General features: G+C 37.5%; 1 long non-coding RNA gene across 42 annotated transcripts in view; it reads left to right on the forward strand.

Annotated features, from left to right (window-relative positions):
* Positions 1–16856, forward strand: part of LOC129639084 (uncharacterized) — a 436428-nt gene that overhangs the window by 286851 nt on the left and 132721 nt on the right. For 9 of the 42 annotated variants that reach the window (XR_008708190.1, XR_008708186.1, XR_008708191.1 and 6 more), the window contains exons 4-6: positions 14687–14756; positions 15557–15621; positions 16111–16166. The exons of 10 other annotated variants lie outside the window; for them this stretch is intronic. This is a non-coding gene — a long non-coding RNA (uncharacterized LOC129639084). Of the gene's footprint in view, positions 1–14686; positions 14757–15229; positions 15245–15556; positions 15622–16110; positions 16566–16856 lie in introns of those variants that run through there. 23 more of the 42 variants (XR_008708195.1, XR_008708211.1, XR_008708199.1 and 20 more) reach the window with 9 other exon arrangements.

Consider the following 16856-nt stretch of genomic DNA (forward strand, 5'->3'; position numbering starts at 1 on the left):
GTGGTTCTCATTACACCAAATTAAAAGTGGAAATCACTTAAAAGTAAATATGTTAATATCAGAATAAGTAGATTGGTTTTATATATTTATATCAACTATTCATTGATTGTTTTCACTTACCAGGTCCATGTTATAACTGAACATGGATATGATATTGAGGAAGTCACTGATTTCCTGAATGGAAGTCTTTCATAGACCTGAGTTTAAAACTGCAATTGCCCATTCTTGAGTTATCTAAGGAGCCATTTTACCAGGGCAGTACATGTTCTTCCAGAGTAAACGGTAGAACTAAAAGCACAGTCTCCTTGTTAGAAAAAGGGTAAGGCAGGCAGTTTCCTGTATAGACTCCCTTAGTTTCTCTGAGTGACCTTGTCTTACTGCAAAAAAAGATTGTAGCACACACGGGATAGAATCAAAACTTCTCTCAGACCATTTCCTTCTTCAGTTTCAAGTATTAAATATATGCATAATTTCAAATAAGTCACCATGTACATTTATATTTTCAGATGCCCTCTCTATTGAATGGCTTTTATGTTAAGGACGTACCCAAACAAATGGAGTTCAGAGTTTAGAATTCTGACGGTGACAACACGTGTGATTTAGCTGCAAGTTAAAAAGACAAGTCTTAATTAAGATAAAAATAGTAAAGTGCCTAAATATTGAACACATGTATGAGAATATATTGAATCAATGACTAATACATGGTTTTGAAATGTGGATAAATGTTTAAAATTTTTCTTCAGTTAAAGCCTGCAAAAGATATAACCTATAAATACAACTGTTGGAACTGGCTTTATTTTTGTTACTATGAATATGATGTATTTGATGTGCTGCTAATAGTTTATTCTGCCAACTGCATTCACTTGGTGAACTGTATCCAGATTTTCAAATGGTGGGCAGTACAGTAGATGCTGCTCACCCCACTGCTGGGTGGGGAGGGGTGGTACAGATTAGAAAGGAGGCTGGCTTGCTTTTCCTCCTCTTTTTCCTTCCTTTTTTCCTTCCCTCTGTGTTCTCTTCTTCCTTATCTTCTTTATTTTTTTCTTTCAAAAACCATTTATTGAGCCCTTTGCATGATTTATGTACTTTGCCAGAACTTGGGGATAAAATGGTGAGTAAGATACTTATATTCTGCCTTTTTAGAACTTTCAGACAATGAAAAAAATCAAACTTGTAAACTGGCAATTACAGTTCAATGTAATAGATTCTCTATTGGGAAGTGATTCTGCGGGGTCTCCTAACCAATGTATTGAAGAAAGGAGAGGCCTCCTTGAAGCAGATCTCAACAGAGGACTAATTCATCATTTACTCCTCTTCTTTAGGAGTTTCTCACTTTATGCAAAATTAAGATGTTACTCAAATCTTTTCAACCTTCAGTTTTCTTTTTCATTGTATCCTTGAACATGCCTTAGACTTGAGTCTATCTTTACTAATCAGTCTCCACCTCTGATCTTAATTCTCATCCTCCACTTGTGTAGTATTTATTTCTGCCTATTTTGTAATATAGTTTATTGTTTCCATGCCTTTTTCCAGCCAAGAAGGCAAGAACTGATCTTATCTTCCTTCTCAATGCTCCACTTAATGAATTCTATGCCCTGTAATAACCCAGAGTGTGTTGTGTCTAGAATAGAAGTCTCTGATGGAACTGAAGTAATTTATGCATTTTTAAAATTCATTTACTTAAAGAATTGATGAATTATCTACTGTGTGCAGGAAAAAGAGAACAAAAGTGAACATTCATCATGAATAAACACTTCTAGTAGTAGAGATCAGACATATTTCCAAATAGGCTCAGTTAAAAGAGTTAGCTTAGGCATCAATTCTTCTGTTCAGTGAGTGTTTATGAATGCCTACTATGTGCCAATCCCTGTTGTCATAGAGCTTACATTTTAAGTGGAGGAGCTTATTTAACTCATATGTAGAATACATCATGAGAAACGCTGGGATGGAAGAAGCACAAGCTGGAATCAAGACTGCTGGGAGAAATATCAATAACCTCAGATATGCAGATGACACCACCCTTATGGCAGAGAGTGAAGAGGAACTAAAAAGCCTCTTGATGTAAGTGAAAGAGGATAGTGAAGAAATTGGCTTAAAGCTCAACATTCAGAAAACGAAGATTATGGCATCTGGTCCCATCACTTCATGGCAAATATGGGGAAACAGTGTCAGACTTGATTTTTTGGGGCTCCAAGATCACTGCAGATGGTGACTGCAGCCATGAAATTAAAAGATGCTTACTCCTTGGAAGAAAAGTTATGACCAACCTAGATAGCATATTCCAAAGCAGAGACATTACTTTGCCAACAAAGGTCTGTCTAGTCAAGGCTATGGTTTTTCCAGTGGTCGTGTACAGATGCGAGAGTTGGACTGTGAAGAAAGCTGAGCACTGAAGAATTGATGCTTTTGAACTGTGGTGTTGGAGAAGACTCTTGAGAGTCCCTTGGACTGCAAGGAGATCCAACCAGTCCATTCTGAAGGAGACCAGCCCTGGGATTTCTTTGGAAGGAATGATGCTGAAGCTGAAACTCCAGTACTTTGGCCACCTCATGCAAAGAGTTGACTCATTGGAAAAGACTCTGATGCTGGGAGGGATTGGGGGCAGGAGGAGAAGGGGACGACAGAGGATGAGATGGCTGGATGGCATCACTGACTCGATGGACATGAGTTTGAGTGAACTCCAGGAGTTGGTGATGGACAGGGAGGCCTGGCCTGCTGCAATTCATGAGGTTGCAAAGAGTCATACATGACTGAGTGACTGAACTGAACTGAACTGAACTGATTGACAAGTAAACAAATAAATGAATGTGATTTCAGATAATGATAAAAATCCTGATAAACAATAAAATCAAGTAATGGGGTAGAAGATTCATGAAAGGATTCTGACAGATTGAGGCATCAGGGAGGGCCTTTATGAATAGGTGTCATTTGAAGTGAGATGAGCAGTGAAGAAAGAGCCAGTCATGGGATGATCAGAGAAGGGAACCCTAAGTGAAGGTGACAGCAAGTACAAGAAATGCGTTTGACCTCTTTGAGGAAAGTAAGAAAATATAGTTAGGCTGATGATCAGCATCCAGGGAAGGAGTGGTTTGAAAGTTAAGTTGAAGCAGAAGGAAGGGGTCAGATCATTATCACACCTTGTAGGTCATTGTAAGGAGTCTGAGTTTTATTTTAAATGTAATGAGTGTATGGCTATGGTCTTTTCCTTCCTGTCCCAAGGAATCTTCATTTGCTCCAGAAAAGTGTCCGGGTCTGGCTTAGAGACAGTATGACCCATGGAGACCAAGTTCCTATAGTTCTCTAACATTACATCCAAACTATTATATATAGAATGGATGAACAACAAGGTTGTGTATATCTCAGGAAACTATATTCAGTATCCTGTGATAAATCATAATGGAAAAGAATCTGAAGGGAAATGTGTGTGTGTGTGTGTGTGTATGACTGAATCACTTTGCTGTGCAGCAATTAACACAATATTGTAAATCAGCTATACTTCAATAAAAAGAAAATAACTTGCCACAAAGACAGCCACAAAAATAAATGTCATGAGAAATCACTAAAAGAACTTTAAACACATGAGCAGCAAGATATGATTGACACATTAAAGAGAAAGCTCCACATTCTCTGTGATAAAAATGAGTTTTAGGGAGAGGAAGATGGAGGCAGGGAGCCCTGGTTGGCGGCTGTTACATGGCCCATGAAAAGGATGATAGTGCTTTGAACAGAAAAAGGTGGGAGAGAAAACAGGGTAATAGAAAAACTGGAGATGTACCAGGGAGGTAGATGTCTCAGGAACTCCTGATGGACTAAGTAACAAAAAGTAAATAATAGATGAATTTAGTCATGGCTCTTGATGTCATTATCAATAACCTCAGATATGCAGATGACACCACCCTTATGGCAGAAAGTGAAGAGGAACTCAAAAGCCTCTTGATGAAAGTGAAAGTGGAGACTGAAAAAGTTGTCTTAAAGCTCAACATTCAGAAAATGAAGATCATGGCATCTGGTCCCATCACTTCATGGGAAATAGATGGGGAAACAGTGGAAACAGTGTCAGACTTTATTTTGGGGGGCTCCAAAATCACTACAGATGGTGACTGCAGCCATGAAATTAAAAGACGCTTACTCCTTGGAAGGAAAGTTATGACCAACCTAGATAGCATATTCAAAAGCAGAGACATTACTTTGCCAACAAAGGTTCGTCTAGTCAAGACTATGGTTTTTCCTGTGGTCATGTATGGATGTGAGAGTTGGACTGTGAAGAAGGCTGAGCACCGAAGAATTGATGCTTTTGAACTGTGGTGTTGGAGAAGACTCTTGAGAGTCCTTGGACTGCAAGGAGATCCAACCAGTCCATTTTGAAAGAGATCAGCCCTGGGATTTCTTTGGAAGGAATGATGCTAAAGCTGAAACTCCAGTACTTTGGCCACCTTATGCGAAGAGCTGACTCATTGGAAAAGACTCTGATGCTGGGAGGGATTGGGGGCCGGAGGGGAAGGGGACGACAGAGGATGAGATGGCTGGATGGCATCGCTGACTCGATGGACGTGAGTCTCAGTGAACTCCGGGAGTTGGTGGTGGACAGGGAGGCCTGGCGTGCTGCAATTCATGGGGTCGCAAAGAGTTGGACACAACTGAGTGACTGATCTGATCTGGACACTGGGGGGTGGAGGCAAAACTGGGTTCCCCAGTATAACAGTTCATGGTATGAAACCTTAGAGATCTTAGGACGAGCCTTTTCACTGTTTCAGTACACCTCAGAGGAAATCTCTATTTACCCTTGCTAAAGCTATGGAGAATAATTAGAGTCTTTGTTTTTGTCAACTTAGTACTGTAAGACAGCTCATACTTAATTAACTTATTTAGTGTAATTTGTGCCATAGAGTAGCTCTCTCAAAACATAGATCCCTTGATGGAGAATATTTAAATATTGATATCCTTGGTAGATTTTTGGATATTTATGTAATTGCGACCCCATGGACCCACCAGGCTCCAATGTTCATGGAATTTTCCAGGCAAGAATACTGGAGTGGGTTGTCATTTCCTGTTCCAGAGGATCTTCCCGGCCAAGGGATTGGACCCATGTCTATTACGTACCCTCAATGGACAGGTGGATTCTTTACCTACTGTTCCACCTGGGAACCCACCTCACCTGATTTGCTTTCCAGTAACTCTTCACTCTGTTAGCCTTTGTGTAAAGTAGCAAGGAATGCCAGTGACTCTAAATTAATCATGTGTGGAGTTTTCTCAGAAGTCCAAAACAAATAGCTTTTATAAAATAATATATTATCATCCATATTCCAGTTTTCAGTATTAAATCTAAATGTTTCTTTTAAAAATAGCCCTTTAAAAAGTACACATGACCCTTTACCAGAGAATCAATAATAATTCTACGCAGTATATTGAAATGTGTGTTACCTCCCATCAAAATTAGTGTACCACTTCTAAAGTCTCACATATATATAAGTATATATTTAATATAAATCTATTTTCAGTGGTGTGAGAATTACTAGGGGAGTGAATAGAACAACACTTGGTCTGAAGTGGTAATGAAGATTGACACTGAATTCTAGTGCACTGGCAACTCTGTCATGAATTTACTGTTTGATTCTATTCAAGTCATTTGAATTCTCTTTCTTTAATTTCACACCTGCAAAATGGTGCAGCAAGAAAGTCTTGATAAAATAGGACAAATATTAGATCACACAAAACAGATAAAAAGGGAAATGAACAACCTTGAATGCTAAATTAGAACTTTATATTAACAATTAAGCAGTGAAACTGGAAACAAAGCCTTGTATTTTCTTTAAACATATTTCTCAGTCACTGTATTGATTTTTTAATATTTATTTTATATTTGTTGACTGCTGACTATGTCAGGTGTTGGTGGTACGAAAATTATTTTATTAAATTTTATGTAAAGAACACTCAGTTTTGCTGGGGGAATTTTCTTTACTACTAAAAGGGATAATTTTATCCACATCCATTGATTTTTTACTTTGTCTTGGTCTTCTGCTATGATACTTTTTATGTACTATTTGAGTGATCCAGAAACTTTTAATATAAGTATATGTGTATATGTGAAGATATGTGAGTCAGTAGCTTTTGGAATTTTTACACAGCTAAGAAAATAATTTTTATTATTCTTTAAACGAAGCAAAGAAATCATTATTAATGTATATACAGTGTTAGAATATAGACAGCTATACTGCCTTTGAAGTAGATTTCTTTTCGTACATAAAGAAAAAAAGACTGTTTTTCTAACGTTTGTTGGAAATGTGGGTTTTTTCTTGTCTGTTTGAAAAGGAAGGGCTCATGTTTGTGCAGACTGTCCTTAATATGTAGTGATCTTGTGGGTGCACGGGGGGACCTTATTTAGAAAGCCTGTAGTTTGATAATCATTTTTATTCGGTTTACTTGGATTCCTTTTAACACATACTTCCATCATGGAATGCATTTCATCTAATGTGAGTGATACAAAATATAAACTGACAAAACTAGGAACTTGTTCATAAGGAAGCCAGGGCCTAGGAGATTATGGCCTTGGTCGTAGTACTGAATTCAGAGAGGAATGCAGATTCCATCAGTTCAGAGCATGACTGCCTAATAGAGGGATTTTCATCTTAAGACTTGCTCCCTTTGTCAAAACTGAGGCAAAATCATACATAACAACTTTGCATTTATACGGTGCTTTACTTTTAAACAGCAATATTTCGTATCACAAACATATATCGTGACCCTACAGTAATTGGGTTATAAAGAAAAAAGGCACAATACCTGTGCACTGAAAGAATGAATAATATAGTGGGAAATAGGCATATATAATTAGGTTAAATTACAATATCCCATTATGAATTTTAGTAAATAATTTTGAATAGGGAAGAGGAGAGGAAATATGCTGATATTTTTATCTTGTTTGAGCCCTCTGGTAATTCCTTGTGATCAATAAGGAAAGCTATCTGCCTCTGACCAATGGGGAAACAGCTTAACTTCTCTGGTGGGTGAAGGGCTTGTTAGTTTAGTTGGAGTCTTCTGATTCCTCAGCTGGTGCTCCTTACACAGCATAGTATTCTGGCAGAAGATTGCACCGCTTCTCTCACTAATATGTGGTTGGTGCAAAGAAGATGTTAGTTGACAAAAGTTGGCGTGTTAGGAGCTTCCTCTGATGTGAATTCAAATCACATTTTGGAAGGCACTTTTCAGGCAGTCTCCAAATAAGGCATCCTTGGGTTTTTGCCTTTTATTAGAAAGGGACAGTGGTTTTCTGTACGGAAACTTAATGAGGTTTTATTCATATTTAAATATTTGAACAATTGTATTTGCTTATATGGTAAAAGCAAATCTGAAGCATGTGGCTTTTTGGCCAAAACACAGAACAATAAAAAAAAAAAAAAAAAAAAAAAATCCTGGTTCAATCAGACCATAGTTAGATTCAGTAAAGAAGATAACTGGCAAGGCTAGTTTCTGCTTTTCTAGAAAAAAACAGCAGATTTTTATAATTTTCTAATTTTTGTAATAATTCCTGTTGCCTCACAAAGTTGAAAATGAGTTTTCTCATTTAGTATTCTTAAAAGAGCATTTAGGATTAGGTTCCCACCTCCTGAAACAGCAGAATGAGTATGAATGAACTTAAATTACACAGTGATAACTATTATATGAACCATGTTGGAAACCTCTTGGGTACTGGCAGCCCATACAACCCAAATTATGGAGAATAAAGATTTATTTCTAAGCTACTCTCTGATAAACTTTGAGAGTGTGAAAAGGAAGACAATTGTTTTAGTCTTTTCTATATTGATTATGTTGCAGGTCTAATTGAATCAGATAGACATAATATATACATAAGGAGCTGAACTACTGGGATAATGCAGTTGGACTTTGTTGCAAACTCTGATCTAATTAAGGATTTGTTAACTCTTGTATAATACAGCTGCTATTACCAAGGACTTTTAACTAAGTATTAAAAATCACTCTCAGCTGCAACTTGCCATTCGTGATCTCAGCTAGGAAGCAGTTTCCTTTTTACAATTTTTTTTTAAGTCTTTCTCTGTAAGCTTTGTAAGTACTTTTCCTTTGATAAAAAGTTTCAGGCATGTGTCTCACTTACGAAGTGGAAAATTCCTGATACATGAGAAGTAAAAGAGGAAATAGTTCATTTCTACATTTAGTGTCCTTTCTCATGAAGTAGAAGACTCCTTTGTTAAAAGAGGAACTCATCCTTGTTCTCAGAGGCTAAATAATAGGTGTATAAGGAACACATTGAAAACCTTCCCGATTATTTCTTAATTCTACCTCAGTGGTATCTGTTTTTGTCGCATATTCTCCTACACATTTCCGTGTATTTGTACAAACACATCTTTTTTTTCACCACATTTTTGAGAGTCAGCTTTATAGTTATGTCTTCTAAATTGCATTCCAGTAGTAGAGTTGGGGTTTTTTTTTTTTTTTTTTTCCGTGAAGACTGATAGATGGCTCAATGAGCAGTGCTCATTCTTCAGCCTTTTTTTTGAGAAATTACCTCCATACATATACATCATGAATTTAGTGTCAAGTAATAAAAATAATGGCCTGCCATCCTGTATTATTTACCCTCAAATAACTTCCATCAAATCCACTCACATTCACACCACTTCTTTGTGTCCTGACAGAAGAAATCCTGAAGGCCAGTGTGGGCTCATGGTGAATGCACAGTAACCCTATCACCAATGAACTGGTTGTGAATCCTCCATTCTCTTGTAGAGGAAAACAGCTGAGACTCACTGCTCCCTTCATTTTAGCTTCAATGGTTTCTCCTGAACCCACGTTTCCCAAAATAACACTCATTGAATGTTTTGATGACTAGATAGAAATCTTTTCTAGATTCTCCTCCCTACTCTTGGTAGGAAAATGTAGGTGTTACAGAATACAGTGAGCACAGCTAGAACAGTTTTGCTGAAGGAGACACATGTTGGATGAACCCATCATTTCAGATTTTTCAGCGTTTAAGTTAGTGACGCTGGAATAAATAGCAAGAGAAATAATGATACTGACCTCAACAGATAAATGGTAATTGCTTTGGTCTTCATGATTCATTCCTTTTATGGTTAATTTATTGTATTTTTTTCTTGCTGCATGACAAACATTTTATCCTTATTCCTACACATGAACATTGAAAGACTCGGAAGTAGTTTCATATATTCATGATTCGCACAATGAAATATGCTCAATAATACATCAAAATTCTTAAGTTTTGGACAAACAACTTTGGAATTAGGATATTGGGTAGCATATTAAAGCCGCAGTGACTCAATTCCTTTCTTACCTTTTTGATAGCCTTTCACTACTAGTTAACTTAGAATAGATGGGAAAACCTAAAAAAGAGGAAGTTGTGTGGGGTCAATCTGGCTAACAGTCAGCAGAGATCATTAAGTTTTATTGAAGTAGTTTATTTAGCTAGGGGAATCCAGCTGTCTTTCTCCCACCTTTGTTCCTCATTTGTTTCTGACATTCAAATATGTGTTGAATAGGTGAAACCTCTATTTTCACCCTTGTTGAATCATCTCAGAAATTTTCAACTTTACTAAGGATGAGACAGGCTTTCGGCCTAAACAACTTGACTACATTTAGACATATTTGGAATAAGCACTAGTAATTTAATCCATAGATGACTAGAAAATACCTGTTTGTGTGACCACATAAAGAACTTTCCAAACTACTCAATACGCAACTGAGCTGAATACTTAATAGAGCCTTTTCAAGCTATGGGTTGGGGGAATGGGTATAGTAAGGGAAAGGGATAAAGGTATATAAACTTCTAGTTATAAAATAAATATACAGTGTAGGGAACATAGTCAATGATATTGTAGTAACTTTGTATGGTAACTAGACTTTTCCTAATAATCGTTTTGTAATGTATAAAAACATCGGGAAATTCACGGTGTTAGGACTCCATGCTTTCACTGTCAACAGCTCAGGTTCAATCCCTGGTCATGGAACTAGGCTTCTGAAAGCTGTGCAGAGCAAACAGACAACACTGAATTACTATGTTGTATACCTGAAGCGAATATAAAACTGGAAGTCAGTTATACATCAATAGTTTTTAAATTGGGAGAAGGCAATGGCACCCCACTCCAGTACTCTTGCCTGGAAAATCCCATGGACGGAGGAGCTTGGTGGGCTGTAGTCCATGGGGTTGCTGAGTCGGACACGACTGAGCGACTTCACTTTCACTTTCCACTTTCATGCATTGGAAAAGGAAATGGCAACCCACTCCGGTGTTCTTGCCTGGAGAATCCCATGGATGGAGAAGCCTGGTAGGCTGCAGTCTGTGGGGTCGCACAGAGTCGGACACGACTGAAGCGACTTAGGAGCAGCAGCAGCAGCAGTTTTTAAATTAATGGGTCAGGGCATTACCTCAACTGGTCCTTCTTTATCCTTAGTGTTGATGAATATGAATTTTATAGAAGTGTCTACCTATGCTGCATATCAACTAAATTTTATGCAATCTTTTATTAGGTGCTCAACTAAAAGCTTAATTTAAATAGATTTGATGTTTGTGATGCATGTTGGCTGAGCTACTTAGAAATATAGGAGCCTGAGTTGTTCATGGGTTTAAATAAAACTTCCTTGTGGTCAAATGTTAATGTAATGTAGGTACAAAGATAGCGTGGTGTGGACATGGGAGGAAAGAAATCTATGTAGGATACCATGTTCTTCCGCTTTGATATACATGTTGCTCTAAATAGACACCTCCCAAATTCTTTAACATGTTCAAATTTGAGTATGGATTAACCTTATATTGACAAATTTTAACAAAAAATTGAAAATAAATTATATGCATCTTTTCTTTCCTTACTTTGTAGAGAAGGACATACTGAAAGAGTGTTATCAAGACATTGCTTTTCACATACATTCATTAGTAATTCAAAGATTTAGTAGCTGATGGTGATGTTAGTGTAATTAGCAGGAAAAAAAAATGGAAGAAATGCATGTTGCTATAGCAATATGTTCATCATGAATGATCTACAGCATAAACACCCAGGTTAATTTACAAGATGCCAGGTAGAAAGCTGCATGGCTGACTAGGCTACTCTCAGATGCCACAGTATTTGTTTTTATTAAGTATAAACATTACAGTGGAGCTTTCAAGGTATGTGTGCTTGTCACTGTCAATCACACAGGGGTTGCATTCCCAAAGAGTTTTCAATTCGCTTTAAATTTTTAACAGATGAAGAGAAACATATTTTTTTTTCAGAGAATTAAAAAATATATATACCAGCACAGATGACATTTTGACACTGAAACAAGCTAACAGTCTCCTTGTTCATGGGCAGAGTATGTTTCTGTTTCATGTGATCACTTGCTTTTGATACCAGAGGTATGGGAGTTTTAATGTGCAAGCAGATTTAAAAATACCGACATTGGAAGCCATGGTGTCAGGAAACCTCTTAAGAAAGCACTTGTGGATATGACCATAAGCTGGATGACATTTTAGCCCACCATAGTTTAGGGTTATTACTAGAAACTCAAGACAAAAAAGGCATCCTTACCTCATTGGGCAAGGAAATGCGATATGTGGGTGTATATATAGGTGTGTGTTTATGAGCAAGTCTGAAAGATACAGTTGCCAACTGGATGCTTGTTGCCAATGGTATTTTGGGGCCTGGAGCCAGACACATGGGATGGTACTAGGGACTCACATTCCTCGGCTTGGCCAGTGGGGTGATTCTGCAGCATTGGCACAAAGACAGATCATGTTCATGATCTGACTTTCTCATTCTCCATTGCCTGAATAGCCTAACTTCAGTGTTGGCTAAAAGCTGGGAGTTAGAATGGGGTAGAAGGTTTAGAGAGAAGCTCAGGAATTTTAGAGACAGTGAAGTTTAGCTGACCGGTATTCCCTTCCTATTGATACTTTATGGCTCAAAGGGTCATTGAGAGGTTTATATGACTTATGTGAATTGTGTGTAGTTGACAACATTTTCATTAATTTATTCATCATGTAAAAATAGCACTAAGTGCTCTCATGAAGTTGGTCATTGCATTTTATTCAAAGTATTGCATGATAAGACTCAAGAAATGGAGAAGGCATGTTCTAGCGGCACATTGAGTGGTGCTCTGGTGTCCAATGGGGACACAAGTCAAGTCAACATATACTTCTAGATCACTCGATACAAGTAAGACAAAGTCATTGTCCTTGGGCAACATATAACTTATAAGGATGCCCAGTACAGAATTCTTGATAGAATGCCAACATGTTAAGGGCAAGACCTTCAAGGATATCAGAAAGAGTAGGAGAGTTGTGGTTATTTTTTCCCCTAGTCTGGAGAAGGATTGGGTCTCTGGGACTAACTCCCAACATCTGGTTAAACCATGTATGTTATGAGATTTGGCCAAGGGAATTTTTAAACTTGAAGCCAGGCCTGGCATTCACTAGTACTATCCCTATGGGATTTAGCCTGGAGGCTAGAGGTTGCCAAACCCAAGTTTGGACCCTACATTACTTAGGTTGGATAGATAGTCACTATGTAGAGGAAATGAACAATAAACATTATGTCCTTTGGGGTTCCACAAAGGAAAACAATAAACCTGCCTCAGTCATGGTTCCAATAATGGATGGGTTGCTTCAGGCTACTGCCCAAATAAAGGCTGTTGCAGGCAGTCAGCCCTAGAAAAGAACAAGTAACTTTCTTTTCTTGCCCCACCCTGTTAGGGAGTCAGTTGCTGGCCACCAGTGAAGTTGGTGCTAATCTAATCAGGATGTTTTGCTTTAACTTGTGGTGTGGCTTTTTGTCTGGGTTGAGGAGGAAAAAAGGATTTTTTAAAATGCTCCATTTCAGAGTTGTTTATATTAAGTGTCTCCATTATTTTCCCAATACAAATTCTGCATCAGTAAAACTGGTTAGGCATTTAGACTTTTAATCAGATTACTTAAAGTATATCATACAAGGCTGTTTTGCTTGGTTCAGCATAATTTTCTTAAAAAATCCCCACACAATAGGAATGGGTCAGACATAACTGAATCTGTCGAGTAATAGGGAAATTCAGGACTAGATTTTATTGTATGTGTTCCTAAGATGTCATAACAAGGTAATAAAATACAGTCTTCAGGTACAGCACTTTATATCACTCAGGTGAGAAGATAAATGTAGATGTTCTGATACAGGAAGGAACTTGGATGAACCTGGTTATCTATTTGACTGAACCATATTACAAGCTCATCTAGAGCACAGTCTGGTTTGATGCTTACTTTGCACTTTTTCCCTTGCATCAGGTATCTTGCCTGGAACATATCTTAGAATGTAGCTATTGGTAGATAGGTATTAATGAAGGGCAAAAACTGTTATACAAGGGCCTGGGGAATAGCAATATTTAAGTTCTGCAGCGAGGAAAAAGAGGCAGTTAAAGAGAGTGGAAAGCATACTGGGAACTAGGAGGAAAATCATAAAAGTACACAAGAATAGAGCCATGGAAACCACGGAGAGGGTGCATTGAGAAGAAAGATGTGGTCGGGAACTCTGCAGAAGTCCTTGGAGCAGATACTTTTTCTGCAGTTGTCCCAGCTGTCATTTCATCTTGACAGGTTGCTGTTTAGACAGTGGTATCATTGGGGGAATTCTGAAAATGCACCAGAGACTGAAATCCCTGTAGTTTTGTATAATTGAAAATGCTCTGCAGATAAGTTTAACAATGTAGACACTAGACGACTGTGTCAAGATGACTATTAAACATCAATCTGCACTTATATATATATCACACTAAACATTGGTAACATTTTGATGGTTTTTGTAATCAATTCACATTCAATATAATGCAATACACAATATATGGTGAAATAGTCTTTTTTTTTTCATAATGGCATCCAGCTAAGCTCATGATATTCAGCTCTCTTTAAGAAAGTATACGGCTTAACTAAGAGAAGATACGTTAATGGATTTCAGTGAAAACAAAGCAGGTGCTATTAAATTCCAAAGTAAAATAAATCACATTTTAAACTATGTTCCATCCTTTACACAATAAAAAATGTGTAATCTTCATCAGATAGCAAAGGAAATATTAAAATTCAGTTAAGCAAGACTTTTGGCTACTTTCTTTGGTTGAAAAAATTAATATTTTGAAAAGTTAACATATGTTTTCAATTTCTAAGGCAATGCATTTAATTTCAAACCAATTCATAGTTTCCTTATAATAACCAACAGTGAGATTAACCTGGATAAGTATATTTCCAATAGAAACCTACAAGTTGATTAAATCTACCAAAAAAAATAAAAATAAAAACAACAGAAAATAGAAAATAGTAGAAAAGTTACCTTCCTATTCCCTGCATTAGGAACATGTATTAGAGCATTCTTTAAAATGGAGATTGTTAATTGATTTATTCCTAAATAGTCAGGGATAGTATTTAGGAAGAAATAGAGACTTGATCCAAATTTACAGAATTCTGTGGTTGATGTTCCAAGATACCATATTTTTAAAAAAGGTATAATTATTCATCTAAGTGCCTGTTGTCTGCAGATTTCAGGTAGTAATCTACAAATTACTGAATAGTGTGATTCTGCAAAAACAGGCAGGAAATAAAGCAGTTACTTCTTCAGCCTTGACATTGCTTGTAGAAGTCAGTCTTGCCCACTTGCTAACATAGTAATGTGTGTAAACAGTGATTTTGCTTTGCATGTTAATGGTCATTGCATATATTCTTCTCTAGATTCAATTATGTAGCAGACATGAGTTTCCAATGGAAGTGATATGATTTCCAGCTCCATAGCTGGGACCAGGTAAGTCTAAATTTAGGATAATTCTGTCTCTCTTGACATAGTGATTGCTTTTTGGAAACCTTCGCCTAAGTAATTAACAAATGACTTTCTTACTGCCACGAATACTGATCCAGGGTGGGCAGAGACCTAAAGCCGGTCTGACTAAAGCTCAGGTTGTAAGAGATATTGACTCTCCCTCCTGTGTGTTAACCAGAAAGTGTGAAGTTTAGGTAGGATTGGCAGTCCTCTCCCCGCCACGTTGGAGGGCCAACCTAGCAAAAAGCCTGCCAGGTGGAAGTGAACCGTGCAAGAGAGTCATAGATAATCAGGTCTGCCCCGATGAAACTGTGGCTCTTCCAACCTCTGCACAGTTTACTGGTATGAGATTGTTGTTTATTTGACTGTTTTGAGCTGGGTGTCTTACCACTTGCAGCTAAACGCCTCCTCTGAAGTTATTGAAATTATCTCTGATTCCATTTTTTTTTCTCTCTCAGCCTGCTCAACAACTCAGGCGTCCAAGGCTTCTGCTTATTTTTCCTCGATTGTTCCTGGTTTTGTCCCCTTGTCTCGGTTCCTACTGGCTTACTTTGGATCCTTCTGTTTTCCTATCTATGTTGCTGCACTGACTTGCTAATATGTATCTCTTATTTGAATATACTTAATAAGTTTTTCAAAGGTTCCCCACTGCTTCCAGTTAATGATCAAATTCCTCAGAAGTTGTCAGGAAACCTTGTCTCTCTTCTACTTTTAAAATTTCGTCTTGAAATCTAACATAAACTGCTTTGATTGTCCGAATGTAATATGTGTTTTTTTCTCTTTAGACCTTTGCCTGAGATACTCTGACTGATTTTGATCAAACAACTCAGCTTAAAATACCACCTCTTTGGTAAAGTGTTTCTTAATTGCTTTTTTTTTTTTAACTTCCTGCATGGCAAATTGTTCATTCTTCAGTGTTCTTATGGCACTTTACACACATACACATATCAACACTTCCCACATTGTGTTGTAATGATTTGTTTATAGTTTGATCTCCTTCTGGACTGTGGCTCATTGAAGGCCAGGTCTGGACAAAGACACTGTTTTCTTCTTAACTCAGCCTAAGGCTCCGTACATAGTGCACATTTAACACGTATTTGCTGATTATGCGATTAAAGGACTGAAGTAGTCTTTATGGTTATTATTTCAAAACAAGCTGTCAGAATACACATCTCCAAGAACTGTCCTAAAAATGAAACAGTTCAGAAGGACATGGTACCTCGTGTCTTGTATTTTATAGATTATTCTTCATGCACTTTAGAACAACTGGAGGCAGAACGGTTGCTTATTAGGTCTCTTAAAGACTCATTTTAAGAATTATAATTTTTTTTCCCCCCAGAAAGACTGCTCATAGTTGAGACTGAAGCTGAGAGAAAAGACAAGAGGAGCTTTAAGGTCTGCTTGTCTGTATTTGCTTGGTCTAAAAAAGAAGCTCTAGACTTTTGTTATGTGAGGTTTTCATGTGATTGGAGAGGAAAGAGTTTAACCTGCTGCTTTGTTTGAACAGTGATGGCAAAAACTAAAAATAACGCAAGATTCCAAATGTGTGTATGGAAATTAAAACACAATTTTGGGCAATTGCTGTAAAAACTTCCACTCTCTTTATACACCTTAGACTTAGCCGGAGCCAGATCTGCCCACAAAGGAGACGTTTAACTGATAGGTTCTTTTTATGAAAGGCCTTTTCCAGGGGCCACATCTTGGGGGGTTTGGGGAAGGGAAGTGTGTGGTTCTGTCTAAATTTCATCCAGGACTTCTCTCCCCATCTGACCCTGGAAATTGCTGCAATTTTAGCTTCCTGTGGTAGGCAGTAAAAAAAAAAAAAAAAAAAAAACTAAATCAGAAATGGTAGAAAGACACTTAACCAAGTACAGGGAGTTTCTGAGATCCCTAGGCTAGAGCCAACTCTGTATTCCTAAGCAACACAACATAATTCTAACTTACTCAGGGCATCAACCATAGTAATTCAAACTTCTCTCTGGATGGGCCTTGAAAATAGCTTGTCATCAGGACCTGCTGTTGGTGAGATAGGTTTTTATCAGTCATTTTTAAAAATGAAAGAAGAAAATGATGCTAATTTGTAGA

The sequence above is a fragment of the Bubalus kerabau genome, chromosome 1 (genome assembly GCF_029407905.1).
Source record: "Bubalus kerabau isolate K-KA32 ecotype Philippines breed swamp buffalo chromosome 1, PCC_UOA_SB_1v2, whole genome shotgun sequence".
Taxonomy (NCBI): Eukaryota; Metazoa; Chordata; class Mammalia; order Artiodactyla; family Bovidae; genus Bubalus; species Bubalus kerabau.